The sequence below is a fragment of the Bos grunniens genome, chromosome 29 (genome assembly GCF_055505025.1).
Source record: "Bos grunniens cultivar Pamir isolate PY7600 chromosome 29, Bosgru_T2T1.0, whole genome shotgun sequence".
NCBI lineage: Eukaryota > Metazoa > Chordata > Mammalia > Artiodactyla > Bovidae > Bos > Bos grunniens.
Genome location: NC_141193.1, coordinates 6,236,577 through 6,260,224, shown reverse-complemented (window position 1 = coordinate 6,260,224; position 23,648 = coordinate 6,236,577). Strand labels below are relative to the sequence as shown.

General features: G+C 51.6%; 1 protein-coding gene across 12 annotated transcripts in view; it reads right to left on the bottom strand.

Annotated features, from left to right (window-relative positions):
* Positions 1-23,648, bottom strand: part of PC (pyruvate carboxylase) — a 102,770-nt gene that overhangs the window by 27,229 nt on the left and 51,893 nt on the right. For 3 of the 12 annotated variants that reach the window (XM_086385645.1, XM_086385646.1, XM_086385644.1), the window contains one exon: positions 5,753-5,937. The exons of 8 other annotated variants lie outside the window; for them this stretch is intronic. The gene's annotated coding sequence lies outside the window, so the exon portion shown is untranslated. Of the gene's footprint in view, positions 1-1,614; positions 2,196-5,752; positions 5,938-23,648 lie in introns of those variants that run through there. One more of the 12 variants, XM_086385649.1, reaches the window with a different exon arrangement.

Here is a 23,648-nt window from a genome sequence, read left to right as displayed (position 1 = left end):
CCCGCCCAGGCTGCCGGAGGCTGGGGCAGCTGCCAAGGCTGAAACTGGGGGAAGGGGCGCCCGGAGCAGGGGTGTCAGATGCCTGGGAGCGCAGGGGAGGTAGGGAGGCTGGGTCACGCGGGCAGCAGGAGCTTCGCAGCCCAAGGCCCAGCTCCTCTATCCCCAGGGACCCGGACAGACCAAAGAGGAGGCGTCCCGAGGCTAGCGGTGGGGGTCAGCCTGCAGGCGGAGCGGGTCTGGGCGGCTGGCCGGATGGGGCTCTCGTGGACGACAGAGGGCATGGGTCACAGCCCCTCGCAGCCTGGACGCAGCCCTGCAGCTCAGTTCCCGGCTCAGCCACACGCGACCCCACACCCGACCGGCAAAGCCAGGCCTGGGTCTTGAGGACATAACAGTGACTAAAACCACCTCTGCGTTCCCAGAACATCTCAGAACTTGGTCAACCCAGCACCCAGCCTTCTCCTGCGTCAAATCCCCCTCGCCTCCCAGACCTGAGGCCCAGGAGGTCCGGCTGCCCGGCGCCTCCGAAGGCCTTTCCTAAACCAGCTCCAGCTGGGAGAAAACCTCAGGACAGACTGGGCCGCCCCAGAGGTCTCCCTTCTGGGAAGTGGGTCCCTCGTGGGTTGAGCGTGTGATGGTTCACTCGGGGTGTGCTGAGTCTGGGGGTGTGGGTTGGGCTGACGGGAGGAGCCGGGTGGACAGAGCTCAGGGTGGCAAGGCAGGAAGCCAGGCACCTGCTGAGACTCAACACCTGGTGAGACCCGCATGGAAACAGAGGGCCTGCGGGGGAGGGAACAGTGGGGAAGGCCTCAGGGCACCGACTCCCTTCCCCTAGTTCTAGAGGCAGGAGCTGCCTCTGGTGTTCAGAGGGGCTCCCAGACTGAGATCAGGCTCTGGCACCCTGGAGGGACCTGGTACCAGGCTCTCCTCACAGCGCCACTTTCTCAGCGCACTGGCCTCCCCTCGAGCACCGCTCCGAGAGCATCCTCATCACCTCACCACAGGGTAGGGACCCGGTGGCGGCCCCCGTCACAGGAGGGCGGTGTGGGCAGGGCCAGGCGCTCACTGCAGAGCCACACGGCACCTTGCTTTGGGGTTTTGGTTACAGGATGGGAACCCAAAAGTCCTCAAGGTCGTTGACAGTTTAGTGGAGAATTGTCCTTAAAAAACTCCAAGTGGGGAGGGAGGTGGGAGGGGGGTTCAGGATTGGGAACACATGTACACCAGTGGCGGATTCATGTTGATGTATGGCAAAACCAATACAATATTGTAAAGTAATTAGCCTCCAATTAAAATTAAAAAAAAAAACAAAAACTCCGAGGCCCCCGTTAACCAAACTTGACGCCTCGGGAAGCCCTGGTGTTCCATCGCGTCAGTGGACCCTCCCCAGGCTGCTGCAGATGGGACTCCCTCACGGGCTGGGTCTCTCGGCAGGGAGAGGACCCTCAGGGGTGGCCAGGGACCAGCCAGCCTCAGGTCACCTGCCGCAGGGACACCACATGGCCTCGGTTAGTGCTGGGGATACACCTGAGTGAAAAATCTCCCTTTCTGATCTCAGAGGTGGGAGAGTGACAAGCAAGAGAAGGCCACAGCCACGGCCCCAAGATCCCTTACCTGGCTGCCGTTCCAGAGAGCCGACAGGCCCAGAGCGGCCCGTCTGCTATTTTTGCAAATGCCAGCTGACAGATCCCTTTCCTTGGCCCCGGGCGTGTAAGTTAGAGACAGGGAGTGAGGCGGCTTTGACTCTCACTTGGGACCAGCAAGAGCAGCGGGGAGCTGGGAGCACCCGTCTCTCCCCTGCTCCGCTCAGCGTGACTCCCCAGACAGTCGGCTTCGCTTCCAGCTCAGTCCCTCCCCGGCACTGGGTGGATCAGCTCAGTGTTCTCCTTCCAGAAGGAACAACGGCGACAATCCATCCGACGGTCCGGTCAGGAGCGTGCCGACAACAACCTGCGGCTCGAGGCGGGGGAGGTCTCGACCTCGTGGGCCGGCCTGCTGACCTGCTCTGCGCTGACCTGCCCCTGCGGCTTCTACGGCCTCCAACGCTGGCCAAGCTCCACCTCTATCTGTGCCAGGCGGCGCGGGGATCAGCACAGCTGGAAGGGTCTCTACTCTTTCCCAGGCCCTGGGATCTGCATGTACTCACTCAGGTCGTCCTCACAGCTTTAACAGAAGGAACCAGGTCGTCCTCACAGCTTTAACAGAAGGAACCAGACATCGTGAGGTCAAGTCACGCTCCAGGTCACCCAGCAAGGCCAGTTCTGACCCCGATCTGTGTACGCCTCCCTCCAGAGCAAGAGTGCTGACTCTTTAGGGCAAGGGTCCCCAACCTCCGGGCTCGGATGCCTGATGATCTGAGGTAAAGTGGACTTAATAGAAATAAGGTGCACGATACACGAATCATCCTGAAACCAGCCCCCGACACCCCGTCCATGGAAAAACTGTCTTCCGTGAAACCGGTCCCTGGTGCCGAACACACTGGGGACAGCTGTGTCAGGGCAGAGGGAGTCCTCACCTCACTAAGGGAGGAAGTCATGGCTTTCATCAGAAGCACAGCCTGCAGGCACTTGAAAACCAAAAGCCAAAAGCCCACTCCTGATGAAAACGTGTCACTGCCTCAACTTGGGCAGGAATCCCAGCGGTCTCAGCACTTCCCACCAGACAGCAGGCTAACGGCGCTGGCAACGGTGTGTCCCTGCTGAGCTAGGGCAGTTTCAATTTGTCCAATAAATCATCAAGATGTCTCTAGAAGTCCCACTATGTCGTAACCTAAACTACATCTCCCAGGCTGCCTCTTGCAACCAGGAGCAGTGAAAAATTCCGCTGTTGAGCCATCACCACCCAAATGGTGGTCCAGACAATACGGCCGCGGGGCTAGGGCAGCCACGCTGGGGTCAGGGTCAGCGGCCACCTGAATGACCGCTGTGGCCAAGTGGCGGGCCCAGGAGTGCTCCTCAGAGAGGTTGTATTACTTCCGCCCTAAATACCCCTGTTCTTCACACAGCATCTCCTGCAGACGCCGTGGGCAACTGTGGGCGGCAGACAGAGGAAAGGAGAGCCACAGGCCTGCTCCGGGGGTGACTAGCTGGTGTGTCAGCTTTGGAAGCCCACAGCCTGCCCTGCCCACCCCCAGGCCACAAGTCCTTCGGCATATCCACCTCAGACAGGGGCTGGAGGCGCCAGACGGGAGGTGGGGAGGGGGCAGAGGGGAGAGTGGGTCAGAAACAGACCCCGGAATCTCAAAATTAATTAAGGAGGCCCCTTCCCACACAGTGACTTCCTACCCCCTGCCCCCTACACCGGCACCCCCACCGGGCTCTGTCCCCGGCCCCCAGAGGCCCCCAGTGGCTGGCTGCCAGCAAAAAAGCAGGTCAGAACCGGAAAAAGAGTTCTTGGCAGAGGGCTCCACGCTGTGGCAGAAGCGAGCCGCTGACGGATGGGGCCCGCTCTTGGGAGCCTTCCTTCCAAGCAGCTCCGTGCTGTCCTAACTGTGTCCGATGGAGGCCCCGGGCTGGCGGCCAGCGGGACAGATACAAGGGGAAGACCGCCTGAGCTGCCAGGCTGCAGCAGCTGACATCAAAGCACCCGCGAGAGGACAGACCGAGGCTGCGATTTCGGAGTAGGGGCAGTTGAAGGGAGGATCCGAGAAACAGGGAAGGTGACAGAAGAAGAAAGGGGCGTGGGGATGCCAAAGGCGGGAGCAGACGCGGAGCGGAAACGCACAGGGCCCGGGGCAGCACGGCCCGGCCCCCACCCCGAGAGGCAGTTCCAAGCTGCCCCGCCACCGTGTCTCCGTATCGCCCTGGTCAATCTTTGAGTCAGGGGGCAGGCAGAGGGGAGAGGGCCGTACAGTGACAACCAACCACGGGCCCCGTCTGGGCCAAAGGGGCCTGTGGACGGGGAAGCGGGGAGGTTCAGGGAGAGGTTCTGAGGATCCCGGCAGGCAGGCGAGGGTGAGGAGAGGGCTTGTGGGCACAGCAGAGGCTGCCCCGTCCCAGCCTCATATGTGGGTAGGGAGACCAGGTGGTGCTAGTGGTAAAGAACCTGCCTGCCAATGCAGGAGACCTAAGAGACGCGGGTTCAACCCCTGGGTCAGGAAAATCCCTCAGAGGAGGGCATGGCCACCCGCCCCAGTATTCTTGCCTGGAGAATCCCAGGGACAGAGGAGCCTGGTGGGCAATAGTCCATGCGGTCACAAAGTCAGACACAGCTGAAGAGTCACCACGCACACATGCAGACTTGCAGGGAAAACACTGCCCCCTGGTGCGAAAGGAGCGCTACTGCCGACCTGCACAGGCACCCGAACGCCGGCTGGCTCACGGAGGGAAGGCAGTCGCCTGAAATTCTCCACATGCTTCCAGACCACACAGGAAGGCCTTCCTGCACACCCCCACCTCCCCAGACAGCTCAGATACCCTTCTTCAGGCGGCCATTCGTCTTGAGCAAAGCTCGGTCACTCTCCCTGCCACAATCCACCGTCCTCTGGCTTGTGTGCGTTCTCGGCGAGGTTGTGTCTGGGAACTTGATGCTCCAACAATTCACTGACCGTCTCACCAGATGCTGTGAGGACTTCCTGGACGGGATTCTCTATTTTGCCCCTCACTGTCTCCCTAGCACCCTGTTCAGTGCCCGACACCAAAATGAGCTGTCTGGGAAATGAATGAGTGAATGAATGAACGAGTACTCCAGGCCACACGAACTTGCAGAGTAATGTGAGCGCCTAGACGAAGATAAATAAGGCATGGCCCCTCCTGGGAGCAGTACATGCAAGCCACTGGGACTGTCCCTGACACAGATAAGAGCCCAAAGTGTTGACAAGGAAGGTCAAAGGGACAAGGTCAGCAAACAAAATAGCTCCCAGACGGACAGTGGAAACCAGGACAGTGTTTCAGGGCCGAGTGGGGTGACAGGCACTAAAGCCTAGATTCTAAACATGGCTGGACAATGCTCTGCAGGGAGACACCTAAGCACAGCAGGCGTACAGGTGGTCCAGAAAACTCCCCAACACCTCCATGGCACACTCACCCCAGCTGGAGAGTCACAGAGGACCCCCTCTGTCCCCCCTCGCTCACCGAGGTCACCCCAGTTTCAAGGTGGAGGAAAGTAGACACCAGCGTTTGGGCTGAATTTTTGTTCCCCCCGAAATATGTGAGAGTGCCAAGCCCAGAGCTTCAGAAGGTGACTCGCTGGAAATGTAATCCACAACAATGAGGTTGTTAGGGTGGGCCTCATTCAGTCTGCTTGGTGCCCTTATAAAAGAGGAAATGTGAACACAGAGAGACACAGGTGAAGACGTGGAGACTCAGCGAGAAGACAACCTCGTGCCTGGAGAGAATGCCAAGGGCTGCGGGAAACACCGGAAGCTGGAAGAGATAAGGAAAGATCCTCCCCTAGAACTGTCAGAGGGAGCGTGGCGCTGCAGACACCTTGACTTTGGACTTCCGGTCTCCAGACTGAGACCACACATCTCTGCTGGTGGAAGCCATCCCAGGTTTGGTACTTTGCTAAGGCAGCCCAGGGAAACAAACAGACCCGTGTTGCCCACAAAAGACTGGAACCTGCAGAGACCCTAAAACTAGGGACTGGGGAGCACGCTGTGTTAAAAATGCCCCCTTGGGCTTCCCCGGAGGTCCAGCGGTGAGGACTCTGGGCTTCCACCACAGCGGGAACGGGTTCCACCCCTGTCAGGGAATTAAGGTCCCACAAGCTGACAGGTACACAGCCAAAAAATAAAAAACAACCCTTCTCTCACCTGCTCAGTTTCAAGCAGGTCACAGCAGGGGCCTTCAGAGCATGGAGCTATTTAGGACTGTGATCAGCACCCCCTCTGGGACAGGGAAGGCCGAGTGGGTGGCAGCAAAAACGAGTCTGTGCTGAACGGTGCCGATGCCAACATACAGCTGCATTGAGAGTGGGCAGACTCGGCAGGAAGACCTCCTGAAGAAAGACACCAAGGGGATAAACCAAAGGATAAGGAAGGAGGCAGGTCAGGCATGGGGACATCAGGAGCAAAGGCAAAGGAGCAAACAGCCTGGCAAGCGTCCACTGAGGCCAGAGGCAGGGAGTGAGCCTGGAGATGAAGGGCAGACACTCGGACTCCAGGTCACCAGCCTGCATGTATAGCAAGGGGCGCAGACTCACCCTCAACGTCAGGGAATACGACCCAGGAGGCCAGGCAGGGGAGGAGGGATTTGCAGTTTAGAGGGGCCGCTCTGAGGAGCCTGAATTTGAGGAGGAAAGACTAGAGGTGGAGGAGGAACAAGGAAGATGTTCTAACACGCATGTTAGTGGCTAAGTCATGTCCGATTCTTTGCGAGCCCATGGACTGTAGCCCACCAGGCTCGTCTGCCCATGGAATTTTCCAGGCAAGAATACTGGAGTGGATTGCCATTTCCTTCTCCAGGGGATCTTCTCAACCCAGGGATTGAACCTGGGTCTGCTGCATCACAGGCAGGTTCTGTGCCGTCTGAGCCCCCAGGGAAGCCATTCTAACACAGGCAAGAGAAAATGAGGGCAAGAAACACACTGAGGGTATCGCCTCTGGACCTGTCAAACAACAGTGAAGAGGCCACCGGCGAGGATGGCTCTCGATTCCTGTTTAAGGGGAGGGGTGAACAGGGGCGATGCCAAGTTAAGGAACATAGACGCGGAAGTAGGCAGAGGCACGCAACTTCCACTTTGACCCTGATGAGCTGGAATTAACCGCGAGCTCTTCAGCTGGGGAAGCCAAAGAGGCTGCTAGGCGTGAGTCTGCCGCGTCCTGAGCAGGAGAAGGTCTGGGCCCTCCTGCTGGTAGAAGAGAGCAGGATGGACGGATGGGGTGGCCAGAAACACCCGCTAACTGGGACCAGCCAGGTCCACGGAGGTGTCGCGAGAGCTGGGGTTCCGAGGAACGTTCAGTGTCTAAGGCAACAAGAGTCAGTGGGAGGCGAGGTGGTGTCCACTGCAAACCCTCAATGTCTGGACTGTGGTTTTGAACTGTGGTGTTGGAGAAGACTCTTGAGAGTCCCTTGGACTGCAAGGAGATCCAACCAGTCCGTCCAAAAGAAAATCAGTCCTGAATATTCATTGGAAGGACTGATATTAAAGCTGAAACTCCAATACTTTGGCCACCTGATTCAAAGAACTGACTCATTGGAAAAGTCCCTGATGCTGGGAAAGATTGAAGGTGGGAGGAGAAGGGGACGACAGAGGATGAGATGGGTGGATGCCATCACCAACTCAATGGACATGAGTTTGAGTTAACTCCAGGAGTTGGTGATGGACACGGAAGCCTTGCATGTTGCAGTCCATGGGGTCGCAAAGAGTGGGACACGACTAAGCAACTGAACTGAACTGAATGTCTGGACAAACATGTTAGGAAGGTGGAAATAAGAAGAGAGGTGCAGGATGAGCTAGAGGGTACTAGGATCAAGAGACACTTTCCTTTTTTTTCTTTCTTTTATGAAACATTTGAAAAATACAGACAATATAGCCAGTAATATAAGACCGATAACCCCAGAATAAACTGTTATCCCTTCACTGACTTAAAGTTCTGTGGTAACAGTTAGGTCTGGTGAATGTATGAATCAAACACAGGGGTTCATTTCTACCCTTCTGCAATCCCACTAAAACATCAGTGAAAGGGAAAGTCACTCGGTCGTGTCCGACTCTTTGCGACCACATGGACTATACAGTCCACGGAATTCTCCAGGCCAGAATACTGGAGTGGGTAGCTTTTTCCTTCTCCAGGGGATCGTCCCAACCCAGGGATCGAACCCAGGTCTCCCGCAGTGCAGGCGGATTCTTTACCAGCTGAGCCTTCAGAGAAGCCCATCAGCGGAAGGATCTTTTTTGTTGTTGTGTGCTGCATTGTGCGGCTGGTGGGAAATTAAGTTCCTCGACTAGGGATCAGACCTGGGCCCTCGGCAGTGAAAGAGTGGAGTCCTAACCACTGGACCGCCAGGAAAGTCCCCAAAGGATCTTTCTTTAAACAGTACAAACCCTCAAGGATAAAGAATGGGAAAGCCCAGGGCAGCAGATAAGAGAGGCCGTGAAACTGGACGATGCACGGCATGTGGGCAAGTGACAATGAGCTAGGGGGTGGGGAGCATGCAGAGGCAGTCACAGCACGAGCGAATGTGAGCCGCAGCCGCCTGGGAGGCTCAGGATTCACTGGGTCGAAGGGCTTCCCTGGTAGCTCAGTTGGTAAAGAATCCACCTGCAATGCAGGAGACCCTGGTTCGATTCCTGGGTCAGGAAGATCTGCTGGAGAAGGGATAGGCTACCCACTCCAGTATTCTCGGGCTTCCCTTGTGGCTCAGCTGGTAAAGAATCCACCTGTAATGCGGGAGACCTGGGTTCATTCCCTGGGTTGGGAAGATGCCCTGGAGAAAGAAAAGGCTGCCCACTCCAGCATTCTGGGCTGGAGAATTCCACGGACTGTATTGTCCATGGGGTCGCAAAGAGTCAGACACGGCTGAGCGACTTTCCCTTTCACATGTAGCTATAATCTAAGGGGCTGAGGGGCCCGAACCCCCCTCCCCACCACGTGCCAGCAGAGCCACAGGAACAGCAAACGGCCTCAGCCCTGCTGAGTCTGGGACAGTCACTCCCTGAATCCTCGCATCGACCCCTGCGACTGTCCACCTGCGTTCCCCAGTCTAGAGTTGTGGACACTGGGACTCAGGCAGGACAGATGGAGTCACGTGCCCAGGGCGTGCTGCTAGGAAGTTCAGAGCTGGGTGGAGTGGTCACAGGCATCCAGAGCCCTACTCCTGACCCACCAGGCACCGGTGCCTTTCAGAAGAAGAGAGACTGGGTCCCTGGAAAGGCACCCCCGTGGCATGCGACCCAGAAGGGTACCTCACGGACGAGGATAGCAGGGTAGACCACAGAGTCCTCACTCTACAAAGCGGCTCTCACGCGGATGGCCAGGGAGCACCCTGAGGGCTCCTCTCCAGGAGCCCACCAGCCCAGGGTGGACGTCCCGTGGCTACTGTCATGCACTGGGTGCCCGAAGAAAGGGTGGCCTGCAGCCTTCTCTCAGGGTAAGGACCACTGGTCCACAAGCCCCGCCGTGCCCAGACTTTCCAATCAGCTTTAGCATGAAGGGACAGCCCAAGTCATCAGATGTCTGAGGACAGAGCTGAAAAACCCCCGAAAACAAATTGGGAATAAAAACACGGAACTCTGAAGAGAAAGTAATAGAGAGAGCAGATACTTAGAGGAGTGGAAAAAAAAAAACAACTATAATTAATCTCAGAGAAGTAAGAGAAGCTATTGCATTAAGAGGCGGCAGCTATTTTAAAAAGGCAACGAGAAAGAGCTCTAGGGGATTAAAAATAGCATCGCAGACATTTTTAAACATAATAAATAGAAGAATCAGGAGACAGTCGAGGACATCACCCAGAAAGTATTACAAAAAGACTGACACGTGGCAAATCGGAGGTGAGGTGAGAAAATGGGAGACTGAGTCCAGGGAGCCCACTCTCAGGGAGCCCCTGATGGGGGATGCAGGGCAGAGTCAGCCGGCAGCGCCTCCTGGAGCCGAGGGACGCACCCTTGGGTGGCGCAGACCCTCTGAGCCCCAGCCGACGCGAAGAGTGCTGCCTCCGAGTAAGACTGGGGCATCCTGTTAGCTTCCTGTATTCATTCTCGGTGGCTTAAAATAACCGAGATGCTCACTTCTGGAGGCCGGACGTTCCGCATCTGCTCCGTTGGGCCCAGACCGAGGCGCAGGCAGTCACACCCACTCCGGAGGCCGCAGGGCAGCGTCCTTCCTCGCCTCCCCCAGCTTCCGGGCACCTCTGCTTGTGGCTGCATCACTCCTGTCTCTGCCTCTGTCATCACTTCTAGAACCGCAGTGTGTCTCCTAGAACCGCACCTCTCTTTTGAGGACAACTGAGACGGCATTTATGGTCCCCGGATAAGCCAGGGTCACCTCCCCTGTCAGAATCCTTCACTTGGTCATTTCTCCTTGCTAATGTGCCACGGGTGATGACCTGGACATCTCTAGGGGCCACCATGCAGCACACTAGACTCCCGAAGACAAGGAGGAGGTCGTGGTGGCACGGAGACACTTCTGAGGGAAACTCTTATCAACTATAAATTGGCACTTGCCACGGGCATTTGTCATCTACCTCTACAAGGATGAAATCGTGTGCTGCTGCAGCTGGTGACCTTCAACATGTCCTGAAAGGAGTTCAGGTGGAGAACAGGAATGAGGCATTCTGTGCTCCAGGAGAAACTGGCAGGACAGGTCTTCAGACGGTTAGATATTTTCAGGAGCTGATTTTATGAACCCAATTCTCCCCATATCTGGAAAAGGGCTAATATCCTTCATGGTGACGACTGTTTCTCCTGACTAGCAAAGCTTTATGAGACAGTAGAAACCTTCTGGAAAGTATGTGCCTCATTGCATGTAATCCCCCTTCACCAAAATCACACTTTCCCTCCAACTCTTCATGGCAGTCTCAGGGCCACCTGAGGTGCTGTCTCCAGGGCTGCAGTCCGCATTTTGCTCCAGAGAAAATTTAACTCACAGTTCTCACAATATGCATCTTTTAAAAGTTGACACACTCTCCAACCTAGAATTCTCTACCCAGTTAGACTGTCAATCAAGTGTGGGGGCAAAACAAAGGTGTGTTCAGACAGGACTTGGCCAAGGAAGTCTTCCCACCCGCGTGTGCGTCTGTCCAGGAAGTCCCTGGGGGACGCATGCTGATGAACCAAGGGAGTACACAAACCAAGACGAGAGGCCTGGGGGGCACGGAAGGAAGCCGGGGTCCTCAGGGGATGACGCAGGCCCCGGCGGCTGCGGGAACGGCTGCTCCAGACAACAGCACAGGCCAGGAAGCTTCCCGGCGTGCGGCTCCTCCAAGGGGGATGGGGGCTCTACACCAGACCAAAAGGCTGGATTACCTGATATCTCTGAAAGAACACGGAGGAGGTGGCAAGTTACAGCTGGTCTGGGGAAGAAGGTATGAGGTAAAAAGTAACTCAGGGAAACAGAAGTTGTACAGGGAAGTGTTATCATGTATACACTCAGTGGTCTCAATGGTCAAAATTTACTTCATTTTAATAAGGTTAAAACTGAAAGTGCACTTTAAAATGGTTACATGACCATGCGGGAAGGAGTGGGGCAGGGAAAGTGAGCTGTTGGGGTGGGAGTAAAAGCAGGCTATACCTTGCGGCACCCAACTCCAGTACTCCTGCCTGGAGAACCCCACGGACGGAGGGCCTGGTAGGCTGCAGTCCATGGGGTCACTAAGAGTCGGACACGACTGAGCGACTTCACTTTCATTTTTCACTTTCCTGCATTGGAGAAGGAAATGGCAACCCACTCCAGTGTTCTTGCCTGGAGAATCCCAGGGATAGGGGAGCCTGGTGGCTGCCGTCTATGGGGTCACACAGAGTCGGACACGATTGAAGTGACTTAGCAGCAGCAGCATACCTTGCAGAGGAGGAGCTCAGGAAATAGAGCCAATGCTGTATGGAGACAGGAGGGTGGGCTACGAGGAGTTAAAGGACGGAGCACCCCCAGGAGTTCCGCTCAGGTGAAAGACGGGCCTTGAACTGGATGAACAGCGCCCCCTGCTCTGAGTCCCAGTGTAGAACAACCCGGTGACGGCCGTGGGCAGCCAGGAGGGTGTGGCTGGTTGGGACCCAGGGGACCATCTGAGGCACTGACCCCGCCAAAGGCTGAAATGACCAGTGGCTTCTGTGTCCCAGCTCTCTAGGCTAAGACATCACATTCTGAGAGGCACAGCCAGGGAAGGAGCAGCCCAGGGACGGTGGACCTGCAGTTGGACCTGAAGTGTGCTCCTTGTTCACACCCGAACTCCTGGTTAGCCACGGCTGCTCCGAGAGACAGGATGAGACTTTAAGAAAGTCTTTTTAATAAAGACAGGATGAGATAAGCTTTAAGAAAAATAGCTGGCTGGTCAGGTCAGGAAAAGAGACTGATTAGAAAAAGAAATGACATTTCCCTCTGAGGAGGTTTAAAACTTTTTTCTGAATGAGTTGATTTAGGTCAAGTGCGTCTTCTGGAATAACAAAACATTAGACTGATTTATGCGATTTCTTGGGCTTCTCAGGTGACACCAGTGGTAAAGAATCTGCCTGCTAATACAGGAAACTTAAGAGATGTCCACAGTTGTATCCGACAACTGAGCACCTGAGCACACACACACCACGAGATTTCTTAAGTTTCTCTTGTGATTTAGCTGTATCTTGGCGTCTTCCTATAACAGGTTGTGTTAATATTCTTTCTTTAAAGAAGAAAAGCAAAAGTTAGATATATTTGGAATTTAGATATTAAGTATATTTTACTTTGGGCTTCCCTGGTGGTGTGGTGGTAAAGAATCTGCCTGCCAATGCAGGAGACACAGGTTCAATCCCTGGGTAGGAAGATCCCCCTGAAAAGGGAATGGCAACCCACTCCAGTATTCATGCCTGGGAAATCCTATGAACAGCGGAGCTTGGTGGGCTGCGGTTCCTGGGGTCACACAGAGTTGGACACACCTGAAGCACGAATGTATTTCAGTTTAAGATGTGCCATGACAGACTTCCCTCCATGCTTCCCCTGCAGGGGGCATGGGTTCGATCCCTCATTGGGTAACCAGGATCCCGTGTGCATTGCCAAAAAATTAAAAATAATAATAATTTAAATAAAGTGTACGTGAGTCAGAGACTGGTAGTTCTTAGCACAACCTTGGCAGAGAAATGTGAGTGGCAAGACTGATTACTTCAGTCTCCTCCTGGGCACCTGACTCTCTTCTCAACCAAGATAAAGCCACTGAGCTAAGGGCCTCCAGATTCAGCCAACTGAAATGCAAACTGTTCAGTGAGAATTTGAATTTCAACTAAACTGCATTCTTAGAAAAATGTACAAGTATATCCCATGCAATATACGGCACATACTTACAGTATTAAGTTACTGGTTTACCTGAAATTTGAACTTAATTAGCTAGCCTGTATTTTATCTGGCAACCCCAGTGCACCAGCAGTGCTGAGACCCTGACTGGATCTGAGAAAAAAACATGTGAAGAGAATTCCCAGATGTGACCTAACAGGGCAGGGAGAACACAGCAAGAAGACCTCAGGGGTCCACCAGCCTGGGTTCCAATCGGGGCTCCACCAAGCCCACCTAGCTCTGGGCAGGCTACATAACTTCCAGGCCTTGATTTCTTCATCTGTAAAATCAGCATTAATGACAGTCATGTGCACAGCCTGCGTGCAAAGATCAAACGGGTTAATGTGTGTAGCGGCTCAGAAGAGTGTCTGGCACATAAATTGGCCTTTATTATAAATGTCAGTTTTCAGCATCAGCAGTACAGAGGCTGAAGTGGGGACTGGCCCTGCTTCTGATGGGCAGAGGTAGGCGGGGCTGGGGTCGTGAAGGGGCACCAGAGGCAGCCGGGTGAGGCCGGGCTATGCAAGAAGCACCTTGTTTGTGAAGACGATGCTTTGAAGCACAACCGGACCCCCATAGCCTCCTCAGTCAAAGCAAGCTGGACCACCTAAGAAATGAGGTCATCCCACTCAGGCACATCCTCTGGGTGAAGACCTGTGAGCCGTCCACACAGGTGCTGCTGGCCCTACTGGCTCCCTGGCGCTGCCCTTTCCAACGCTGGGCTCGGTAACAGTGAACTGGCAATGTGAAACTGACCCCAGTGGGCGTCTGTACATGACAGAAATCGGCAAATGCTACAACTAGGGCCCTTTCCTCACCTCCCTGGGACCCACAGTTCAAAGAACACCCAGACGGGCTAAGCATCCCACAGTGACCTAAAGAAAGGCATTAAGCGTGGCCTGGGTGAGGGGTACCCTTCTCCACTTTCCCTTTAGGCTACAGAACTCAAATAAAGAGGCTTCTGGGGGAAGTTGATAGCGATACAGTCTTACTTCAGGAAACAAGAAAACTCTCAGATAAGCAGTCTAACTTACACCTAAAGCAATTAGAGAAAGAAGAACAAACAAAACTCAAAGTTAGTAGAAGGAAAGAAATTATAAAGATCAGAGTAAAAATAAATGAAATAGAGATGAAAAATAATAGAAAAGGTAACAATAGAAGAGGTTGATGAAACGAAAAGCTAGTTCTTTGAAAAGATAAGCAAAATTGATAAGCCTTTAGCCATAAAAAGGGGGGGAGGGCTCAAATCAATAAAATTAGAAATGAAAAAGGAGAAGTTACAGGTGACACCACAGAATACTGAGGATCATAAGAGAACACTGCAAGAAACTGTATGCCAATAAAATGGACAGCCTAGAAGAAATGGACAAATTCTTAGAAAAGTATAATCTTCCAAGTCTGAACTAAGAAGAAATATAAAATATGAACAGACCAGTCACAAGTACTGTAACTGAAACCGTGATTTTCAAACTTCCACAAACAGAAGTCCAGGACCAGATGGCTTCACAGGTGAATTCTATCAAATATTTAGAGAAGAGTTGAAATCAACTCTGAATATTCATTGGAAGGACTGATGCTGAAGCTGAGGCTCCAATGCTTTGGCCACCTGATGCAAAGAGCCTACTCAATGGAAAAGACCCTGATGCTGGGAAAGATTGAAGGCAAAAGGAGAAGACGGCAGCAGTGGATGAGATGGTTAGATAGCATCACTGACTCAATGGACACGAATTTGAGCAACCTCTGGGAGACAATGGAGGACAGAGGAGCTCAGCGAGCTGCAGTCTGTGGGGTTGCAAAGTGTCAGACACGACTTAGCGACTGAACAACCACCACCACCTGTGGTCAATTAATCTACAACAAAGGAGACAAAAGTATACAATGGAGAAAAGAAAGTCTCTTCAATAAGTGGTGCTGGGAAAACTGGACAATTAGCTGTAAAAGAATAAATTACAACATTCCCCAGTACTATATACACACAAAAACACTCAAGATGTATTAAAGACCCAAATATAAGATCAGATACTGTAAAACTCTTAGAGGAAAACATAGGCAGAACACTCTTAGACATAAATCACAGCAATATCTTTTCAGATCCACCTCTTAGAATAATGAAAATAACAACAAACAAATGGGATCTAGTTAAACTTAAAAGCTTTTGCACAGCAAAGGAAACCATAAACAAACTAAAAAGCCCACAGAATGGGAGAAAATATTTGCAAACGAAGCTACCAATAAAGGATTAATCTCCAAAATACACAAACAGTTCATGCAGCTCAATATAAAAAAATCCCATCATAAAATTGGCTGTGTGCTGTGCTGTGCTTAGTCACTCAGTCGTGTCTGACTCTGTGACCCCATGGACGGTAGCCCGCCACCCTCCTCTGTCCATGGGGATTCTCCAGGTAAGAATACTTGCGTGGGTCACCATGCCCTCCTCCAGGGGATCCCCCAACCCTGGGATCGAACCCTGGTCTCCCACATTGCAGACAGATTCTTTACCATCTGAGCCACAGAGAAGCCAGAAGATCTAAATATTTCTTCAAATAAGATGTACAGGTGACCAAAAAGCACATGAAAAGATGCTCAACATCACTAATCATCAGTTCAGTTCAGTCACCCAGTCATATCCGACTCTTTGAGACCCCATGGACTGCAGCAACACCAGGCTTCCCTGTCCATCATGCTAATTACCAGAGAAATGCAAATCAAAACTACAGTGAGATGCCTCCTAACACTGGTCAAAATGGCCATCATCAGAAAATCTAGAAACCATAGCTAGAGAGGGTATGGAGAAAAGGCCACCCTCCTACCCTGGGGGTGGGAACGTAAACTGGCAGAGCCACGATGGAAAACACTACGGAGGGTCCTTAAAAAATGAAACGCGGAGCTGCCAGATGATTCGGCAGTCCCGCTGCTGGGTATTCATCTGCAGAAAACCGCAATTCAAAAAGACGCGTGCACCCCAGCGTCCACTGCAGCACTGCTTTCAACGGCCAGGACACGGAAACAACCCAAATGCCCATCTGCCAAGGAACGGACGAAAGGGACGCAGCGCAGATACACCAGGGAATACTACTCAGCCGTAAGAAGAGTGAAGTGATGCCATCTGCAGCAACATGGCTGGGCCTAGAGAGGTCACACTGAGTGAAGTAAGTCAGACAAATATCATGTGATACTGGTTATATGTGGGATCTGAAAAAATGATACAAGTGATCTATGTACAAAACAGAAAACGAACTCACGGTTACCAAGGGGAAGGCCGCGGGGAGGGACAAATCAGGGATTTGGGACTAACACAGGACACACTATTATATGTAAACTAGACCATCAACAAGGACCTGCTGTACAATACAGGAAACTCTACTCAACATTCGGTAATAACCTATGGGGGAAAAGAAGCTAGAAGGAGTGGATGATGTACGTGTATAACTGAATCACCTTCCCGAACACCTGAAATTAACACAGCATGGTAAATCAGCTGCGCTGCTGTTTCGAAGCGGAGGTGTGTCCAGCTCTTTGTAACCCCAGGAACTGCAGCCCCCAGGCTCCTCTGGCCAGGAGCCTGGACAAGATTTCCTAGGCAAGAATACTGGAGTGGGTTGTCATTTCCTTCTCCAGGGGATCTTCCCAACCCAGGGACTGAACCTGCACCTCCTGCTTGGCAGCTGATTCTTTACCTCTGAGTCTCCTGGGAAGCCCAAATCAACTATACTCCAATATATACATATATAAATATAAAAAGAGGCCTCTGTGTCTGTTGTAAAAGTCTCTTGTACAGAGTGCTTAATTCGGTCAAAACATGAGGATGAGCTAAGGAAGAAATGAATCAGAAACTCTCCCTACACTCAAGGCAGTTCAGAAACCATTCTGCAACACTAATGAAACTGTGAGAACATTACGATAAAGATTCCTTTGGTAATCTCATTTAACAATGTGAAAATGAGTCCTTGCTTTTTAGGGAACTGATCTCCTGGTTCACATAACCTCGATATCTTTTCCCTCCCCACCCCCACCCCCCCTTCCTCTCTCTCTTAAGCAGCAGAGGCATTTGCAGGTTGAAATGAAATCAGCTGTTGGACATACACGTCAAATGTCGATTCTGTAACAGAGCTTACCCTGTCCCTCCCCCATCCCAGATGACACACTCCCAAAACCCAATACCCCTTGTCCTCTGTCCCCAGAGAACTAGGGCTTCAGTCTGGGTTCGCTTTTGCCCTTCCCTTTCCTACATCCGGTCAAGAAGGCCCATCAGTTCTTCCTCTGAAGTCACTCACATCCTCCTTCCTTTCATTTCCACTAACCCACCCTGATGGCACCCTTTTGACTACCTGAACTACTGTAAAAGCCCCCTATCCATGACCATTCATTGCCACTGGCTGGCTTTAGCTAGCAATTCATGCTGTATACCAGGGAGAACACCCCAAATGCAGGATTCCTTTCACTCTCTTTTTAAAAAACCCTGCTATGACCTTTATTGCCCACCGGTAAGAATCTTGCCTCCCGTCATTAGTCCCACCTGCCTATCAAGCCTCACTTCCCACCATCCCTCAGCCTCTGGGGTCCTAACACCAGCCAAACTGCCTCCTCCTCGTTCCCAAGTGGTCCAAGCACGCTCCCGTCTCCCATCAGAGCACTCCTTCCCCTGAGACGCTCCCCACCTGGACGCCCTTTTCTCTGCACAAAGCCTGCTCCTGTCTGGGTAATTTTTTTTTTCTCTCCCGCCCAAAATCCCACCAAAACTTTGTTGTTGCTAAGTCGTTTCTGACTCTTTGCAACCCCATGGATTGTAGCCCACCAGGTTTCTCCGTCCTTCACTATCTCCCAGAGTGTGCTCACATTCATGTCCATCTCCTCTGCCGCCCTCTTCTCCTTTTGCCCTCAATCTTTCCCAGCATCAGGGTCTTTTCCAATAAGTCTGTTCTTCACATCAGGTGGCCAAATTGGAGCCTCAGCTTCAGCATCAGTCCTTCCAATGAATATTTAGGGTTGATTTCCTTTAGGATGGACTGAGTAAAAGAGATTTTTGTTTTTAGATTTTTTTTTTAAATTGGACCACTTGTTTTTCCAAGTCTTTACTGAATTTGTTACAATATTGCTTCTGTTTTATGTTTTGGTTTATTGGCTCTGAGGTATGGTGGATCTTGGCTCCCCAACCAGGGACTGAACCCACACACCCGCTGCATCAGGAGGCAAAGTCTTAACCAATGGCCAACCAGGGAAGTCCCAACAGGTTTTTGTCTTTTAAGCTGTCAATCCCCAAAGACAGGGAGACCAGGAGGGGAGACCACAGGAACATCATGGCCCTACCTGGCAGTGGGAAGGCTGATCATCTACCAGTGTCCACCACAGAATCCAAGAAAGGGCAGGGAACTGTGAGCCAGGTCCTGGGATGAACGGGCTGATACGTACAGTGGAAGCTGGTGAGAGCTTCTGAGAAGCAGTTAGTCCCTAGATCCTCACGCTGCTGGAGACCACCCTCCCCTGCCCTCTCCTGAAGAACAGAGGTCTGCTCTCTGGAGAGAGCAAAGCTCAGGGTCTGCACTGGGGGTGCAACGCACATCTGAGGGCCGGGGTACTCTGTCAGAAACAGGAGGGGAAGGTTAAGTGAGCCTGTTCATCCCGTCCCCTAGCCCCCTCAGCCCCTAGAGCACAAGCAACCAGCCCTTCCCCTCCTCCAATACCTGACCCAGCCCAAGAGGGAAGACCTCAGGATATTGCCACTGAGGTTCCCCAACAAACAGCATGCCTCATTACCACTGTGCATGCGGGAAGCTGGACTCCCAGGCAGTTTTTAGCCCCTACTACTAATTGTGAGCAGGCAACCAAAGATCCCTGTGCAGCTGAAAACAGATTCCTTCAAAGACAGAGACCAAAGAAAAGCAGCAGAAAAAAAGCAATTTGGAGGAAACAGTTAATGCAAGGAGGAAAAAACTTAAACACAGTACTAATATCCTCAAAGAAGCAAGAGATTACACAGGTGAGACAATAGGATGCTTGCATATATTTTTAAAGACCTAGTCAGAGAGCAAGAAAAGCTCTTGGAAAGAAAAAATATGATGGGAAAGACAAAAAAAAAAAAAATCAATAGAAGGGTTGGACGATTAGGTTAAGGAAATCTCCTAGAGACTGAAACCAAAGGACAAAGAAATGGAAAGTAGGCAAGAAAGGGGGAAAAATGTGAGGCCATTCAAGAGATCCAAAAATTAAATAACAGTTTCAGAAAGAGAGGACAGGGAAAACACAGGGGAAGAAATAATTCAACACACCCCCAGGACAGGAGGTCACGTTTCCACACGCAAGTATGCATTGGGCCAACAGGATGGACGCATGCAGACCCACACCATGCAAGGCGTGACATGTCAGACGCTGTAAGCTTTCAGAAAGTGGGGGAAAGGGGGCACAAAGAACCCGAAATCAGCAAGGTTTGGGATTTCTCAACAGCAACTTGGGAAGATAGAAAGGTACAAAGCAGTCTTCAAAACTGCAAAGGGAAAATGATTTCCAGCCTGAAACTCTCCATCCAGCAGAACCATCAATTATGTGTGAAGGTGAAATAAAAAGAAAGAACAGGGCTGCTACGACTGACCTCCAGGTGATGCTTCTCAAGGAGCTGCTGTGGATGAGCCCCCACCCCAAACAAGGGGCGAACAGGCCGGAAGGGAGCAGGAGCTGTGAGAAGAGGAAGGCAGAGGTGCCCGCAGCGCAGCACATAGAGGGGGCACCAAGTGAGGCGTGGACTACTCAGAGCCGCTTCCCGGGCCGCTTCCTCCAGGGGCCCTGAGGGAGAACCGAGCCAGTATGCCCACTGATGGGATGCGGCCTCTGGGTGAACCTGTGATGAAGGCAGCATGAGGGACACCTGAGGCCCGAGGCCTTGCCCCTAACTGACACAGTGCTCCTCCGTGACTGCTTCTTTCAATGTTCCCAAGGTTGACCCGTGTTGTCATGGGTAACAGGAGTCCATTTAATTGCCAAAGAACATCCCACTGTACAGACACACCACGTTTTGCCAACCCATTGAGTAGACATTCGGTTGTTCCTGCTTTTTGGCTATTATGAATAACACCGTGGTGAGCACTGGTGTACAAGCTTCAAGCGCACGTGTGTTTCCCTCTCTTGGGTATATACTGCTGGATGGTATGGTAACTCTATGATTAACCACTTGAGGAACAGGCAGACTGTTCTCCACAGTTGGGGCTCCATTTTCTATTTCACCAGCAACATGTAGGTGCTCCAACTCTACATCCTCGCCAAAACTTGTTGCCATCTGTCTTTGTGATCAGCCATTCCAGTGGGTATGAAGTGATATCTCAGTGTGGTTTTGATCTACATTTCCCTGATGACCAATGATGTTGAGCACACTGGCCATGTGGACATCTCCTTTGGCAAAATGTCTACTCTGAGTCCCTGGGTTTGGATTATTTATATCTCTCTTGTTGAGCTGTAAGAGTTTAAAAAAATATATATTCTAGACACGAGTGCCGATCAGATACATGGTTCGCAAAAACTTTCTCCCATTCTTTGAACTGCCTTTTCACTTTGATACTGTTCTTTGCTGCACAAATGTTTTTAATATTGATGAAGCCTCATTTATCTATTTTTAAAATTTTATTGTGTGTGTTTTTGCTGTCGTATCTAAGAAACCACTGCCTAACCCAATATCACAAAGATTTATGAGTGTGTTTTCTTCTGAGAGTTTTATACCTTTAGCTCTTACATTTATGACTTTGATCCACCTTGAATTTCATGTGTGGTATGAGGTTGGGGTTCAGCTTCATTCTTTTGCATCTGGATGTCCAGCTGTTTCAGCACCATTTGTTGAAAAGACTATTCTTTCCCTATTTTAAATTATCTTGGCATTAATTGGGCTCTTGTTAGAGCTCAGCTGGCTATAAACCTAAGGGTTTGTTCCTGAGCTCTCAATTCTAGTCCATCGATCTGTATGTCAGTCCTTATGTGACTGCCACAGTGCCTTGATTACTGTAGCTTTGTGGTAAGCTTTCTGTGAGTTCTCTACGTTCTCTTTCAAGATTTTTTTGGCTGTCTGGTTCCCTTGCATTTCCATGTGAATTTTCGGCACATTCTGTCATCTGCAAGTAAAGGCAGCTGGAACTGTGAAAAATATGACATTGAATCTGTAGATCAATTTAAGGAATGTCGCCATCTTAACAATATTAAGCCTTCTCATCATGAACATAGGGAGTCCATTTATTTATTTGTTTTCTTTCATTTTTCAATAATGTTTTATATGCTTAGAAGTTTTTCACTTGTTAAATTTATTCCTGAATATTTTATTCTTTTTGATGATACTATAAATGGAATTTTCCTCCTTTCCCATTGACTGTCTCTATATAGAAATACAATTGACTTCTGTGTATTGACCTTGTGTCCTGCAACCTTGCTGAACTCCTTTATTAGCTTTAAAAGATTTTAGTGACTTCCTTAGATTTTCCTATATAAGATTGTGTCAGCTGTAAAGATACTTTTACTCCTTCCTTGCCAATCTGTATGCCTTTCATTTCATTATCTTTCCTAATTGCCCTTAATGACTAAATCTGAACTGGTGACTAATTTTGATTTGGAGACAGCCTCTGCCCAAAGGGCAGCAGCTGCCATGACCCTTAGGAGGGCCACACTCTGCTTGTCACACCTGTTGATTTGTTTCCACCAGGAACGAGCCTTTGGGAGGTTTCCTGGTTGGTTCCTCTCCTCTCACCTCCCTGTATCCCCCTTCTCTGCTCCAAGCCAGGGAAGCTGAGGCCTGTGGATGGAGGCACCTGGGTCCCCCCACTGGCTGGCATCCTGCAGGTTCAGCCAATGGGAGGCCTGAAGGAGAAAGGAGCCTGGGAGCAGAGAAACATGGGTTCTGATCTTCCCCAGTCTTTACTGCCCTTGATGCCACAGTCCTGACTCGGGATGCATCCAGCTGCTCTGGCAGTCCCGGCTGGGCGCTCTTGCCTCCACACTGTCAACCCGCCCCGGAGGCTGGAGGAAACACTCACGATTTCCTCTCCGACCCAACCAAGCCTAGAGGTTGCAATGACTTCCCACTGTGGCTCGTCCCTGGGTGCCTCAACCTCCCTTGTTGGGTTCCTGATTGTCTTGGCTGATTAATTCAGTTTCTCAGAATCAGTGCATGACCATCAACCATTCCCGGCAGCCTTTACTGCTATTCTGCTAAACACCCACACCCCAAACATTCCTACAGAGGGAGGCCCAGAACCTCGCTCAGTGTTAAAACCTGGTTCCCTGGTAAACTGATCACCAACATGCAGGCTCCACGAGCTGAGGAGATGGTGAGGGAATTCTGTGGCAAAAAGCTTCCGTTCCTGGAAGGAGGAAAGTGAACAGCAACCCAGACAGGACATGACCTTGACTATGGCTGCTGCTGCTTTCTCTCCTTTTTCTTGATTCCCTAGAAAAGATATTCCTTTGCGGCCCCTTGATCTGACCTTTCACTCTGCTTTGGAATTTGAGCACAAAAACTGTCCAGAGGCTTCCCAGAGACCAAGTCCTAGGCATCCGCTACTGCTGGTTTAATGCTAATGACCACAGTCACCTGGCAAAGCGTCAGGAGCACAGATACCGTTTGTGCAGGCTTGCTGCCGAGTGCCAGCCATGGCACTAAGAGCTTCAGGTTACCTCATTTAACCACTGAGAACCTTGTAGAGTGAGTAGTAGAGCCCCAGCTATGTAAGTAAGGGAACAGAAACTCAAGATTCAGTAGGTTGGCCATGGTCTCCAAGCTCAAAGGCGCTCGCCTTCCATTCTTTCCATCATCCTAAGCCGTGTCTCAGTCGTGGCCCTGCTCCCCAGGAGTCTGCTGTGGACAGATTTAAGGTCTACCATCCTGGGATTTCCCTGGCGGTCCAGTGGCTAAGGCTCTGCACTCCCAGCGCAGGGGGCCAGGATTCAATACCTGGTCAGGGAACCAGATCCCACATGCCGCACCTAAAGATCCTGTATGCCTCAACTGAGACTCAGCACAGCCAAATAAAAAATAATGAAAATAAAATATTTTGTAAAAAGATCTACCATCCTCCCTAGATTATCCGTCACCACCCTCTCTCGCCCCTGCCTGCCACCCCCAAACTGTTCCTCCCTGACCATCACGCTTCCCTCACTGTGGGCAGGTAGGGCTGCTTCCCCCACCAGCCGGGCCAGCATCACACCCACGCGTCGTCCCTCCAGCACAGCTTCTCCCGCAGGCGAACTGTGCCCACTGGTCCTGTGCCCATTGGTGGTGAAAGCCTGACTGAGCACCCAGCTGAGCAGAGCAGGAAACCTCCCCCGGGTTGTTTTGAAGTTTTGCAGCGATGGCCACAGGCTTACAGCCACACACCGGCCTTTACCCTGCAGGGCACGCCCGGGGAGGGGAGGGGGCAGGGCGGCCGCCAGCTGGTCCCCTACAACCGCAGGCCCTTTTGCCTACTGGGCAGGTTCTGAGGAACCAAGACTCCCTCTCTGCCCTCCAACAGCAGCAGGCGTGATCCCTTGAAGATAACAGTGTCTCCTTCAACATCGAGAAGTTAGATTGCTGAAAATCCTCCAGGGAGGAAGAAGCATTCCAGCTGAGGACTTTAGACTTCATGGAAAAACAGTTTGGGGACCTAAGGTAGTAAATGAATTACGAAAACCTGGGCGACAGACTGCCTTTCCCACCTTCTCAGTCCCAGCCTAAAGGTCCTTCTCCTGGAGGCCCTCTCAGTGCCCCCCATCCCTCTCTGAGGGAAGACGTCATGTCTTACGATAA